This window comes from Dendrobates tinctorius, unplaced genomic scaffold (assembly GCF_039654945.1).
Source record: "Dendrobates tinctorius isolate UK_male_01 unplaced genomic scaffold, ASM3965494v1 ptg000154l, whole genome shotgun sequence".
Taxonomy (NCBI): domain Eukaryota; kingdom Metazoa; phylum Chordata; class Amphibia; order Anura; family Dendrobatidae; genus Dendrobates; species Dendrobates tinctorius.
The window spans coordinates 20536735-20551224 of NW_027361821.1; the positions used below are offsets into that span (position 1 = coordinate 20536735).

General features: G+C 45.5%; 1 protein-coding gene across 1 annotated transcript in view; it reads right to left on the bottom strand.

Moving 5' to 3' along the window:
* The window catches only part of CHRDL1 (chordin like 1), a 195430-nt gene that overhangs the window by 78856 nt on the left and 102084 nt on the right, over positions 1–14490 (bottom strand). The window lies entirely within an intron of this gene.

A 14490-nucleotide genomic window follows, 5' to 3' on the forward strand; every position in this document is an offset into this window, starting at 1 on the left:
AGGAAGTGATGTAAACGAAAACTCCATCTTAACTAAGGGCAGCTAAGAGGAAGTGATGCGACAGGACCGAAAACTCCATCTTAACCAAGGGCAAAAGTTCATTCAAAACAGACCGGAAAGTCTTAGGATCCTGACAGTACATCCCTCCCAAAAAACGGCCTCAGGACGGAACAGGACCGGGCTTGTCCGGGTACCTCCGATGGAACTGAGCAATCTTCCTAGATGCGTTGATGTTGTCAACGGGTTCCCAGGAGTCGTCCTCGGGTGAATAGCCTTGCCAGCGAACCAGGTATTGCAGCCGTCGCCGATGGAGACGGGAGTCGAGAATGGCCTCAACGACAAATTCTTCTTGGCCATCTACCATCACCGGGGGAGGAGGTGGTACAACACGTCCCTGAAAGGTATTAGGAGTTACCGGTTTGAGCAGAGAAACATGAAAGACCGGGTGTACCTTCATAGTCCGTGGTAACTTCAGCCGACAGGCCACGGAGTTCACAATCCCGGAGATCCTGAATGGGCCGATGTATTTTTGCCCCAGCTTCTGTGAAGGGACACCAAGCTTCAGGTTTTTGGTGGACAACCAAACAGAGTCCCCTACCTGGTACGTGGGTGCCGGTCACCTGTGAGCGTCTGCCGAGTCCTTGTAACGTCGCTGAGCAGTTGTCAAGGTGTCTTTCAGGACCTCCTGAACTCGTTGCAACTCCGTCACCCTGTCTCCAACCGCGGGTACAGGGACTGCGACCGGTGACCTAGGCAGAACACTTGGATGGTAACCCAGGTTTGCAAAAAAGGGTGTTACCTTCGTGGAACTACTCTGGGTGTTGTTGTAGGAGAATTCTGCCAGAGGAAGGAGCTTCACCCAATCGTCCTGTAGATGGCTCACGTAACATCTCAGGTATTGTTCCAGGGTCTGGTTGGTCCGTTCCGTCTGTCCATTCGTCTGAGGATGGTAGGCAGAAGATAGACACACATTAATTTGGAGTGCAGAACAAAACCCCTTCCAGAACCTAGAGGTGAATTGAACACCTCGGTCAGAGATGATCTGATCCGGGACCCCGTGTAAACGAAATACGTTCCGTACTTCCAGGTCAACAGTCTCTGCGGCCGAGGGGAGGCCAGTACAGGGGATGAAATGGGCGGCTTTGGTCAACCGGTCTACCACTTCAAGGATAGTAGTGCTGCCACTTGATGGAGGCAGATCCACAATAAAATCCATGGAGATGGACCCCCAGGGGCGAGACGGCACGGGTAAAGGCTGGAGGAGGCCTGTAGGAGCCATACGAGGGACCTTGCACCGGGCACAGATCACACATGATGTGACGTAGTCTTTCACATCTTTCATACAGGTAGGCCACCAGAAGAACCGGGTCAAGAACTCCTGAGTTTTTGTACCCCCCTATGTCCTGCCACCGTGGAGTCATGAACCAATTTAAGGACTCGAAGTCTTACAGCCTCCAGGACATACAGGCGACGTTCTCGTAACCACACACTATTCCGAAGAACAAGTGCCACGTCGCTCGGGGGGGCAGCAAGGAATACATCACCATCATAGGCCTGCTTGATGTCCTTCCATAAGTCCTGGTCCTGGATCACTCCGATGAAGTTGGAATCAGACAACACGGTTTGAGATGATGATGAAGGCACAGGGTCCGAGGTGTGGAGACGGGATAAGGCATCAGCCTTTCCATTACGGGAACCTGGTCGATATGTGACAACAAAATTAAATTGATTAAGAAAAAGGCTCCACCTGGCTTGCCGTGGGGACAGACATCTGGCAGATTTCAGAAATTCCAGGTTGCGGTGATCTGTGAGTACCACCACTTGTTGTGCCACTCCCTGTAAGTGGTGCCGCCATTCTTTGAAAGCAGACACGATCGCCAGCAACTCCTTGTCTGCAACATCATAATTCCTCTCCGCAGGGGACAACCGTCGAGAAAAGAAAGCACATGGGTGCAGTAAAGCTTTGTCCCCAGTTTTCTGGGACAGAACTGCTCCCAGAGCATAATCAGAGGCATCGACTTCTACAAGGAATGGAAGTGAGGGGTCTGGGTGAATCAGAATTGGTGCTGATGTAAAACAAACCTTGAGATGGTCAAAAGCCTCCTGAGCCTGGACGGACCACACAAACCTCTGACCCTTCTTGGTTAATGCGGTAATAGGGCAGACAATTTCTGAGAAATTACGGATGAAACGCCTGTAGAAGTTGGCAAATCCGACGAATCGTTGCACCTCTTTGATGGTACCCGGTACCGGCCATTCCAGTATTGCTTTTATCTTGCTGGTTTCCATATTTAGACCCTGTGGAGAAATGACATACCCTAGAAATTGAATATTAGTACAATGAAATTCACATTTCTCAAGCTTGATGTACAGGCGGTTATCACGTAGGCGAGCAAGGACCGTCTTGACATGCTCTTGATGTTCCTGTAAAGAATTAGAATAAATCAAAATATCGTCCAGGTAGATGACCATGAACTGGTCCATAATGTCCCTGAATATATCGTTCACCAAGTGTTGGAATGTTGCGGGGGCGTTGCAAAGGCCGAAGGGCATAACTAAATACTCAAAATGTCCGTATCTACACCTGAATGCTGTCTTCCATTCGTCCCCTGGACGGATACGGAGCAGGTTATACGCCCCTCGGAGATCTAACTTGGTGAAAATTGTAGCCTGTTGGACCCTTTCTAATAATTCGGGGATCAGGGGCAATGGGTACCGGTTCCGGATGGTGATCTTGTTGAGCTCCCGGTAATCTATGCAAGGGCGCAGAGTTCCTTCCTTCTTCTTTACAAAGAAGATGGGTGCCCCTGCGGGTGAGGTAGAGGGACGAATGAAACCCTTGGCAAGATTCTCATCAATATATTCTTTTAGGGCGTGTAGTTCAGGGGCCGCCAACGGGTACACATGTCCAAACGGTATCTCCGCTCCGGGTAATAAGTCTATAGGACAATCGTAAGGTCTATGTGGGGGGAGCTGATCAGCATTCTGTTTATTGCAGATGTCAAGAAAGTCATGATAGACCGGGGGCAGAACGGGTACCTGTACATTGTCCTCCATAGCATGCGTTGTTGGAGCCGGTTCAGTTGGTTTTACGGCAGGAGCAGTCTGGGATGGGAAGGAAATCTCTTTTGTCTCCCAGTTGATGACTGGATTGGTAGCCCGAAGCCAGGGGATTCCTAAAATGACTGGAAAATGTGGAGATGAAATTAACATAAAGACAAGGGTCTGCTGCTGACCTGGTTTGATCATACATTCGAGGGGTACAGTCTCTTTATCCACGGGTCCGGAAGTCAATGGGGACCTGTCCACGGTTTCCATGGTAACTTGTGATGCTCTCTGTTGAGACGGGATACCGTGTTTCCTAGCAAAAGAGAGATCCATGAAATTCCCCCCAGCCCCAGAGTTAATCATTGCAGCCGTAGGAATTAGCTGTTTCTTCCATTTTATTTGTATAGGGAGCGAGCAGTGGGTGGATCTCCCTTCAGAGTCCTTAGCTGCAGTGGATAGTACTGTGGAGGGAAATACCGCATCCAGGTGGGAACTAGCTTCGGAGGCTTCGGATTCTATGTCGGTATTATCATATTCGGCTACAGCTGCCAAGATCTTATTGGAACGATTAGGACACCTTGGACAGTCAATAAGGAAATGGTCTGATTTGCCGCAATAAAAACATAGCCGTTCACGGAGCCGATGTTCGCGGCGTTCCTGGTTCTCTCGGTTTTGTACAGAGTCCACTTGCATGGGAACCTCCGCAGGCTCTCGTGGTGTCTTAGGAACAGGTTCCCTGGTAGGTGACGGAAAGTCAGGTACCCGGTTAAGTGCTGCCCATTTTTCCTGTCTGCGCTCTGTTAAACGGGTATCAATGCGCACACAGTGTTGAAGGAACAGGTCAAGATCATCGGGTGATTCGGCACGGGCTAACTCGTCCTTGATGGCACCGGACAGTCCCTTTTTAAATACCGACAACAACGCATTGTTACCCCAGTCAGTGTCCACCACCAGTCTTTTGAAGTCGGTGACATATTCAATCACAGGCCGCTTGCCTTGCCGTAAAGAAAGGAGAGCCGTTTCAGCAGTATTACGGCGGTTCGGATCGTCGAACATCAGTGCCATAGCTGTTAGAAAATCCTCTAAGCAGTTCAACCGCACGTCCCTGGTCTCAATCATCGGGTTAGCCCAGGCCAGGGCACGTGAAGTCAGCATCATGATTATGCACAATACTTTAGATCGATCCGATCGGTAATAGTCAGTATTCACATCAAAGAATAGCATGCACTGATTAATGAAGCCACGGAACTGACTGCGCTCACCATTAAAGCGGAAGGGAGGTAATTTAGGCATACTGGGAGCAAATCCGGGCGAGGTACGGTCGGCCACCTGAGCCTCCACCTTGCCTTGTAGCTCCTGCATAGCTGTACCCAGGAACTGGTGGTTATGATTCAGCCGTCCCTCGATATCTCCAAGCCTGGCGTGCACAGCATCCATGTCCTGCTGTAAGGAGTGGATCATGGAGTATAGCTGATCTAATCGTGCCTCTGACATTGCCCCAGCGAAGTCCTCTAAAAAGGGCTTGAGTATAATATAATACTTATGTATGGTATAAGGACTTCAATGGCGTAGGGCAATGACGGCAGAGACACGCTTAGTGAAGCAAGTGATTTATATATAATTGTGCACAATAAACGTGGAAATACGTAACGGGTTCAGAGCACAGACATACAGCAGCACATAGCAAAAGGTTCAGCAAGGATGGTAAGTTATTAAGAGTCACTGAGTACGGAATATAACTGGGTATTGCAGGCAAAGTCCAGAGTATAACAAATGTCCAGCAGGATAATGTTCAGCGGACATCCGGGTAACAGCTACTAACCAGTATAGCAAACAGAAGTCCAGTTGTAGCGAGCCTCTGGTATGATGAGTCCGGTGGAGATCCAGTAAGGGGACCTTCAGTGGGCACAAACACTAACCGGGTACGGTAGCCAGAAGTCCAGCGGTATCCAGAGGTCCAGAGAGGTGAAGTTTCAAGCAGGAAGCAGAGTTGTTCCAGAGTCACAAGATCTGGGAGAGTGGCAGGGCAGGAGCACACCAAGAATCAATATACTCAAGCGATTTGCTTGTGCTTAGGGGCGGGTTTTTATGCAGCTGGGGAGGAAGTGATGTAAACGAAAACTCCATCTTAACTAAGGGCAGCTAAGAGGAAGTGATGCGACAGGACCGAAAACTCCATCTTAACCAAGGGCAAAAGTTCATTCAAAACAGACCGGAAAGTCCTAGGATCCTGACACACTCCTCCTCCCATCAAAGTTTTTACACTCTTAATATATTGCAGTCATCATATAATACAGCACTGTGTACTTACAATTGCTCATTTTGCCTTTCTACCTAGTTAATTCTTCTCTTTTCCTTTAGGTTAATGACATAATGCCATTAAAAATTGACTAGCTGAATCCTTCTAAACTCTATGTAGGAACAGGAAGTATCTTTACCCCGCATAAGTGTGGTGGGGGCCCAGATTGGGGGGGTGGTCCACTGCTTACCGACGAGACGGAGGCAGATTCCAATTGTAATAGGTCCGAGTTTATTGGCAGTCTTCCTGACGACCGTAGCCATACACCGCAGCATGTTTACAGCTCTCCGTTTCCAGGCCCGGGTACCTTCACCTTTCCTGCAGTCGCGATGACGTCCCTCGCGGATCTTTCGCTGGGGCTGTCCTAGACCAATCTACCGCCAGCGCTTCACCTGCCTGAGGTCATCGTCCAATCGGTACCCCCGGGGCCTCGTCTGTCCTGCGGTCCGTTGTGTCAGGGCTACCCCCCTGACTGTCTCTTCCTGTCAGTCCCCTGGTCGAGCTCTTCCTCCGTTCTCAGTCTTCTGTCCTGAGTCCTCTCCTCCTGAGCTCCTCCCGGGACTAACCTAGCCTGGAACCCCAACCTGTCCTATTTATCCCCTCCCTCACTGGGAATTTCCCTCCTGGGTTCCTATCTCCCAGCCCCCCATGACTAAGCAGTTTCTATAGCCGTAAGCCCTGAACTACACTCCCCCCTGCCATCTTGTGGTCAAATTTCGGTACTGCACTCCCTTTTCTGTCTTTCCCTGCTGTTACCTTTCTGTCATTGCCAATCTCCGTCTATAGTGCACAAATCGTCACCTCCTACTTCCAGTCAAGTCTGACCATCAAGTCACCTTCCCCACATAAGTCACAAGAACTACAATATTACATCACTACAGAGTCCCTGGCAGCCCTGATCTACCTCGTCTTCAACTCCTGAACTAGGTGCTCTGCTCCTCCTCCTGCCAGTGATTTTGCAGTTCTAATGGTGACCCATGCAGGAAAAAGAGACTTCCTGTTCCTCTATAGCTTAGAAGCATTCAGCTAGTCTGTTTTTAATCACGTGATGTCATAGACCTAATAGAAAAAAATAAAATTAACTGAGCAGAAAGGCAAAACAAGCAATTGCAAGTACACAGTGCTATATAATATGATGATTGCAATATATAAGAGAACAACAACTTTGATGGGCGTGCGCCTTTAACTTTTTAACTTCTTTTGCCTTTAACTTTAAAATTAAAGTTACACTGTGCTACTTAAGGATGTCTTTCAATTTCAGAAAACCCCTGATTCCAGGTGCAGTTTGTATTTAAAAAAAAACAAGCTGGTTTGTAATCACCCTCCCCAAATCCAGTGCCAAGTCTCCACCGCAGCTCTCAATGTCTGTTATTCTCTGCAGTGAAGACATGACTGCAATCAGTACACACAGCGAATCTGAGCGGCCTATGCTGTTTAGCCAGGCAAGATTTGCTGAACTTACTGACTGGTTGCAGCACTGTCGACAGGATGTCAGCACTGCAGACAACAACAGAACAATGGAGGAGACTCAGCGTTGGGCCTGAGGAGGGTTAATAAAGCACTGTTTGTTTTTTAACCAAAATATGTCTTTATACAGGGGTTTTCTGAGTCTGGAAAACAAATTTAAGGACAAGGATAAATAAACAGAAACAGTGTGGCCGAGAACACTGGGGTTGACTATATATTAAATGGTTTAGCTGTTACTGTATCTTGTTTTGGCTCAATGTTTTCAAACACTTTTGAATTCATTGTTAACTCATTGAGTACAAGACGTCCAAGCCTTAAAACAATCCCAAACCATGATGCTTCCTTCACCATGCTTTACTGTTGGTATGAGGTTTTGTTGTTGGTGTACAATGCTCTTTTTTTCTCCAACATAAAGTTGTGCATTTGACAAGTGAAAAAAAGTTTTAGCAATTAGTAGAATCTTCTAAAGATCTTTTGCTGTAGCCTTTGAGATCTTTCTCACCTTTATCAGAATTGCTAATCATTCTCTTGGAAAAGTCTAAAGAGAACACATGCTCCTAGTGGGAGTAGCAACAGTCCTTAATTTTCTCAATTTGCATACATGTTGTTCAACCATGGACTGAGTACACCTAGGCCTTTAGTCATGCATTTGTCCCCTTTTCTAGCTTCTTTAGTCTCGATAAAATGTCTTCTGATGTCTTCCAAAAGGTTTTTGCCTCAAAGAATGGTTCACACTATCAAGTCTTTTTGTCTTTATTGAATGGGCAAAGTCCACACGTCCAATCACATTTCTTGAACCCCTTTACCCCCAAGGGTGGTTTGCTCGTTCATGACCGGGCCAATTTTTACAATTCTGACCACTGTCCCTTTATGAGGTAATAACTTTGAAACGCTTCCATGGATCCCACTGATTCTGACATTGTTTTCTCATGACATATTGTACTTCATGTTAGTGGTAAAATTTCATTCAAATAACTTGCGTTTATTTGTGAAAAAAACAGAAATTTGGCGAAAATTTTGAAAATTTTGCAATTTTCCAATTTTGAATTTTTATGCCCTTAACTCACAGAGATATGGCACATGAAATACTTAATAAGAAACATTTCACATATGTTTACTTTACATCAGCACAATTTTGGAACCAAAATTTTTTTGTGAGGAAGTTATAAGGGTTAAAAGTTGACGAGCGATTTCTCATTTTTGCAACACCATTTTATTTTTACGGACCACATCACATTTGAAGTCACTTTGAGGGGTCTATATGATAGAAAATACCCAAAAGTGACACCATTCTAAAAACTGCACCCTCAAGGTGCTCAAAACCACATTCAAGAAGTTTATTAACTTTTCAGGTGCTTCACAGGAATTTTTTGAATGTTTAAAAAAAATGAACATTTAAATTTTCACAAAAAAATTACTTCAGGTCCAATTTTTTTTATTTTACCAAGGGTAACAGGTGAAATTGGACTGCAAAAGTTATTGTGCAATTTGTCCTGAGTTCACTGATACCTGATATGTGGGGGGAACCACTATTTCGGCGCATGGCAGCGCTCAGAAGGAAAGGAGCGCCGTTTGACTTTTTCAATGCAAAATTGGCTGGAGTTCAGATCGGACGCCATGTCACGTTTGGAGAGCCCCTGATATACCTAAACAGTGGAAACCCCCACAAGTGACCCCATTTTGGAAACTAGACCCCACAAGGAACTTATCTAGATATGTGGTGAGAACTTTGAACCTACAAGGGCTTCACAGAAGTCTATAACGTACAGCCGTACAATTAAAAAAATCATATTTTTTCCACAAAAATGATCTTTTCACCCTCAATTTTTATTTTTCCAAGGGTAACAGGACCCTAAAAGTTATTGTGCAATTTGTCCTGAGTACGCTGATACCCCATATGTGGGGGTAAACCACTATTTGGGCACATGGCAGAGCTCGGAAGGGAAGCAGCGCCATTTGACTTTTTTGGCTGGAATTGGGATTGAAAGCCATGCCGCGTTTGGAAAGCCCCTGATGTGCCTAAACAGTGGAAACACCCCACAAATGACACCATTTTGGAAACTAGACCCCCCAAGGAACTTATCTAGATGTGTTGTGAGTACTTTTAACCCCCAAGGGCTTCACAGAAGTTTATAACGCCCGGGCATGAAAATAAAAAAATCATATTTTTTCCACAAACATGATATTTTAGTCCCCAATTTTTTTATTTTCCCAAGAGTAACAGGAGAAATTGATCCCCAAAAGTTGTTGTCCAATTTGTCCTGAGTATGCTGATACCCCATATGTGGGAGAAAACTACTGTATGGGCACACGTCAGGGCTTGGAAGGGAAGTAGTGACGTTTTGGAATGCAGACTTTGATGGAATAGTCTGCGGGTGTCGTGTTGCCTTTGGAGAGCCCCTGATGTATCTAAACAGTGGAAACTCCCCACAAGTGACCCCACAAGTGACCCCACAAAGTGACCCCACAAAGTGACCCCACAAGTGACCCCATTTTGGAAACTAGACCCCCCACGGAACTTATCTAGATGTGTGGTGAGCACTTTGAACCCCCAAGTGCTTCACAGAAGTTTATAACGCCCGGGTGTGAAAATAAAAAAATCATATTTTTTTCCACAAAAATGATATTTTTGCCCCCAATTTTTTATTTTCCTAAGGGTAACAGGAGAAATTGGACCCCAAAAGTTGTTTTGCAATTTGTCCTGAGTAGGCTGATACCCCACATGTGGGGGTAAAACATTGTTTGGGCGCATGGAACTGTTTGGGCGCATGGAACGGAAGGAGCACCATTTGACTTTTTCAACGCTGAATTGGCTGGAATTGAGATCAGACGCCATGTTGAATTTGGAGAGCACCTGATGTGCCCAAACAGTGGAGACCCCCCCAATTCTAACTCCAACCCTAACCCCAACCCACCCCTAACCCTAGCCCTAACCCTAATGGGAAAATGGAAATAAATACATTTTTTTAATTTTTTATTTTTTTAATTTTATTATTTTTCCCTAACTAAGGGGGTGATAAAGGGGGGGTTTGATTTACTATTTATAGTGGGTTTTTATGTTTGGCAGCTGTCATACTCTAAAAGATGCTTTTTATTGTAAAAATAGTTTTGCATCACCACATTTTGAGAGCTATAATTTTTCCATATTGTGACCCACCAAGTCATGTGAGGTCTTATTTTTTGCGGGACGAGTTGACGTTTTTATTGGTACCATTTTCGGGCACGTGACTTTTTTGATCGCTTTTTAATCCGATTTTTGGGACGCAGAATGAACAAAAACTAGCATTTCAAGAATTTCTTTTGGTGGGTGCGTTTACACTGTTCCGCGTGCGGTAAAATTGATAAGGCCTCTTTCACACTTCAGTTTTTTACAATCAGTCACAATCCGCCAGGTTTTGAAAAAAACGGATCCGCAATTTTCTTTTGAGGATCCGTTTTTTTCCCCATTGACTTCCATTATTGGCGGATTGTGACGGATTGCCGTCCGTTGCATCCGTTTTTTTTGCGGATCCGCCAAAAGTTGCTGTCTCTCTCTCCTTTTCCAGGCTGCGATTCCTTTAAAATTCTTCATTTGTCGGATCCGTCAAAAAAACGGACGGGTGGCATCCGTTGTCATCAGTACTAAAACGGATCCGACATCCGTCCTTTTGGCGGATTTTGACTGATGCAAAAAACTGAAGTGTGAAAGAGGCCTAAGGCAGTTTTATTCTTCGGGTCAGTACGATTACAGCGATACCTCATTTATGTCTTTTTTTATGTTTTGGCGCTTTTATGGAATGAAAACAATTTTATATAAAAAATAATTATTTTTGCATCGCTTTATTCTGCGAGCTATAACTTTTTTATTTTTTCGCTGATGATGCTGTGTGGTGGCTCGTTTTTTGTGGGACAAGATGACGTTTTCAGCGGTACCATGGATATTTATATCCGTCTATTTGATCGCGCGTCATTGCACTTTTTGTTCGGCGGTATGATAATAAAGCATTATTTTTGGCTTTGTTTTTTATTTTTTAAGGAGTTCACTAAAGGGGTTAACTAATGGGACAGTCTTATAGGGCGGGTTGTTACGGATGTGGCGATACTAAATATGTGTACTTTTATTGTTTTTGGTTTTTTATTTCCAAAAAATGAATTTATTAGGGAATTTTTTTTTTTTTTTAATTTATTTAGCGATTTTTTATAAATTATTTTTACACGTTTTTTTTAACTTTATTATACTGTCCCAGGGGAGACATCACTGTCATGTGACAGATCGTTGATCTGTCACATCACAGATCGCTGTGACAGATCAGCGATCTGACACAGGCGCTGCACAGGCTTCCTCATGCCTGCACTTTGCAATCACTGAGGAAGCTGGCTCTCTGCAGGCCCCCGAAGGCCCCCGCCGCCATATTGGGACCTGCAGGGAAGGAGACCCCCGGAGCAGCGCTGCACATCGCGCTGCTCTGGGGGGCTGAGGGAAGCATGGAGGGAGCCCCCTCCCTGCCGATGCTTCCATATACCCCCGGTACACTGCGATCGTGTTTGATTGCAGTGTGCCAGGGGTTAACGTGTCGGGGGCGGTCCGTGTCCGCCCCTGACACATAGTGTTGGGTGTCAGCTGTGATAATCAGCTGACACCCGGCCGCGATCAGCGGCCGCTGATCGCTTTGACGTACTATCCCGTCCTTGGGAATTAAGTCCCAGGGCACATGGATGGGATAGTACGTGATATGGCAGAAAGGGGTTGAGACCATATACACACGACCGTATTTTCAGTCTGAGTCCTTTCCATGAAAAAACACTGACGGTACTCTGACCAATATTATTCAATTGGGCTATTCAGATGACCATTTTGTTTCATGGGTCGAACGTCTGTGTGAAAAAAATTGCAGTATACACTATTCTACTCTGTATATGACGAAATTATCCTATTCAGGTCTACTAGTGTGTAAAAAAAAAAATCGGATCCCATCTGTCACTCTTCCACCCATCAGTGTGTCTGGGATGCAGTTACTGATGGCTCGGGTGTCCAATCTGGTGTAGGGATATGCTGAAGTTGTCAGTGCTTTGACTGACAGCTTGGCCATCTAATCAGGTATAGGGGCGTGCTGAGTTTTCAAATTGTCAATGTGTTGATTGACAGCAAAACTATCTAATCTGAGACTTTGAGGCGTTGGCTGCCTCCATGTGTTCATTATTCCAGTTAATTACCATGCTTCTTATCTGAGCTGTGTCTCTAAGAATTCTGCCAGATGTACATTCAGCGTGTGAGGTTTGTGCTTTCCTGTGCCATGTGTTCTGTATACTTGATCTGTTGCCTGAACTTGGACTTCGTTCTGACAATCTGCGCATTTAACCCCTTCAGCTCTGGTCCATTAGCCTCCTGGTATTCTGACCTCGGAATGTTACCTGACTATGCTTTTGTCTCTTCCTTCTGTTTATGATGTACCCTCCTGGCTTCTGACCTTGGACTCCTTGACCAATCTGACTCACGGCTTGGCCGTGAAAAGTGACTAGCGTCACACCATCCATACAGACCAATTGTACAGAATCCAACTTTTACAGATACAGTGCAATTCTTTAACATAAGGAGATGTATTTTGTATTGTAAATTGTATATAATGGATTTCATCCATTATAAGTTTATGCTTCGAGCATACAACACTGCCCTTCACCTCTCAAAACAAACCTATTTCAACACCCTCATCACTTCACTGTCCAATAACCCTAAACATCTCTTTGACACTTTTCATTCTCTATTCAACCCAAGAGTACAGGCCCCTACCACAGAGCGTCGAACTGACGATCTGGCCCTCATACCATGCACTGTCTTCCCTCCCCCACTGCATCTAGCTCACTCTCTGACTTTGAACCAGTCACAAAAGAAGAAGTAAGCAGGCTCCTTGCATCTTCCCGCCCAACCACTTGCACCAGTGACCCATTTCCGTCACATCTACTCCAGACCCTTTCCCCTGCTGTCACCCCTCACCTAACTAAAATATTTAACCTCTCTCTCTCTTCTGGTATCTTTCCCTCCTCATTTAAGCATGCCATCATACATCCACTACTTAAAAAACCATCCCTCGACCAAAACTGTGCCGCTAACTATAGACCTGTTTCTAATCTTCCCTTCATCTCTAAACTCCTGGAACGCCTGGTCCACTCCCGTCTTATCCGCTACCTCTCAGAAAACTCTCTTCTCGACCCTCTCCAATCCGGTTTCCGCTCTTTACATTCTACTGAAACTGCCCTCACTAAAGTCTCTAATGATCTACTATCAGCTAAATCAAATGGTCATTACTCCATGCTAATTCTCTTGGATCTCTCTGCAGCATTCGACACTGTGGATCATCAGCTCCTCCTCACTATGCTCCGTTCCATTGGCCTCAAGGACACCGTTCTCTCCTAGTTCTCCTCCTATCTCTCTGACCGCTCTTTACTGTATCTTTTGCTGGCTCCTCCTCCTCTCATCTTCTCCTTAGTGTTGGGGTTCCTCAAGGATCAGTCCTAGGCCCCCTCCTCTTCTCTTTGCATACTGCCCCTATTGGTCAAACAATCAGTTGATTTGGTTTCCAGTACCAACTCTATGCTGACGACACCCAATTATACGCTTCTTCTCCTGACATCACGCCAGCCTTTCTAGAAAACACCGGCAATTGTCTAAACGCTGTGTCTAACATCATGTCCTCACTATATCTGAAACTGAACCTGTCAAAGACTGAACTCCTTATGTTTCCTCCCGCTACTAATGTACCTATACCCAACATTGCCATTTCCGTGTGTGGTTCTACCATTACTCCCCAGCAACATGCCCGCTGTCTTGGGGTCATACTTGACTCTGAGCTTTCCTTTGTCCCCCACATTCGATCACTGGCTCGCTCTTGTTATCTGCACCTCAAAAACATTTCTAGAATTCGACCTTTTCTTACTTTTGACTCTGCAAAAACTCTTACTGTTTCTCTTATTCATTCTCGTATCGACTATTGTAACTCCCTTCTAATCGGTCTCCCTCTAACCAAACTCTCCCCCCTCCAATCTGTCTTGAGTGCAGCTGCCAGGATCATATTTCTCGCCAATCGTTACACCGATGCCTCTACCTTGTGCCAGTCATTACACTGGCTACCCATCCACTACATAATCCAGTAAAAACTTATTACCCTCACCCACAAAGCTCTTCATTGCTCAGCACCACCCTACATCTCCTCCCTTGTTTCAGTATACCATCCTACCCGCGCCCTCCGTTCTGCTGATGACCTGACGTTAGCATCCTCAATAATCAGAACCTCCCACTCCCGTCTTCAAGACTATTCATGTGCTGCGCCAATTCTTTGGAATACACTTCCCAGGTCAATACGATTAATCTCCAATCCCCACAATTTTAAGCGTGCCCTGAAAACGCATTTATTCAGACTGGCCTACCGCCTCAACACATTAACCTAATCTATCCCTATGTGGCACAGCCAAAAGTTTTTTACCATAACCAGGTTCCCCGCATCATGTTCCCACATGCTTTATGCATCCATTAGCCCTCTGCATCCGTACTGTTACACACTTAACATTATGACTGGTCCATACAATCAGGGCAACTGTTACCACCCACCTTTCGGGTCTCCCCTTTTTTCCTCATAGATTGTAAGCTTGCGAGCAGGGCCCTCATTCCTCTTGGTATCTGTTATGATCTATGTGATTATTGT